This window comes from Triticum urartu, chromosome 4 (genome assembly GCF_003073215.2).
Source record: "Triticum urartu cultivar G1812 chromosome 4, Tu2.1, whole genome shotgun sequence".
Classification (NCBI taxonomy): Eukaryota; Viridiplantae; Streptophyta; class Magnoliopsida; order Poales; family Poaceae; genus Triticum; species Triticum urartu.
In genome coordinates this window covers 256,672,414-256,673,494 of record NC_053025.1, presented here as the reverse complement: position 1 = coordinate 256,673,494, position 1,081 = coordinate 256,672,414, and positions in this window count along the sequence as shown.

Here is a 1,081-nt window from a genome sequence, read left to right as displayed (position 1 = left end):
CATCCAGATACAATCAATGTCCGACTACGGAACCAAAATAAAAGAAGACTACCCCAAATGCGACAAGGTCCCCGATCGACCCCAACTGGGCTCCACTACTGATCAAATAGAACGAAACAACACAAAGGACAAGATCTTCATCGAGCTCCTCCTGAACTTGGTTGCGTCATCTGCAAGGACTCATCGGCACCTGCAAACTGGTTTTGGAAGTATCTGTGAGTCACGGGGACTCAGCAATCTTGCACCCTCGTGATCAAGACTATTTAAGCTTATGGGTAAGGTAAAGGTATGAGGTGGAGCTGCAGCAAGCGACTAGCATATATGGTGGCTAACATATTCGCAATAGAGAGCGAGAAGAGAAGGCAAAAGCACGGTCGGTGAACTATGATCAAGAAGTGATCCTAAAACAACCTATGTCAAACATAACTCCAACACCGTGTTCACTTCCCGGACTCCGCCGAAAAGAGACCATCAAGGTTACACACGCGGTTGATATATTTTAATTAAGGTCAACTTCAGGTTTTCTACAACCGGATGTTAACAAATTCCCATCTGCCCATAACCGCGGGCACGGCTTTCGAAAGTTCAAATCCCTACAGGGGTGTCCCAACTTAGCCCATCACAAGCTCTCACGGTCAACGAAGGATATTCCTTCTCCCAAGACATTCCGATCAGACTCGGCGTCCAGGTTACAAGACATTTCGACAATGATAAAACAAATCCAGCAACACCGCCCGAATGTGCCGACAAATCCCGATAGGAGCTGCACATATCTCGTTCTCAGGGCACACTCAGATGAGCGCTCCGTACAACTAAAACCAAACCTCAAGTTTCCCTGAGGGGGCGCAGCACAGGACTCTAGTTTGGACCAACACTCAGGGGAGCACTGGCCCGGGGGGGGGGGGGGTAAAAAAATGATGACCCTCGAGAGAGCGACTCCCAAGGGAAAAGTAGGTGGTGGTGAGGCAAATGGTAAAACCAAGGTTGGGCATTGATGGAGGAGTTTTATTCAAGGCGAACTGTCAAGGGGTTCCCATAATAGCCCAACCGCGTAAGGAACGCAAAATCCGGGAACATAACA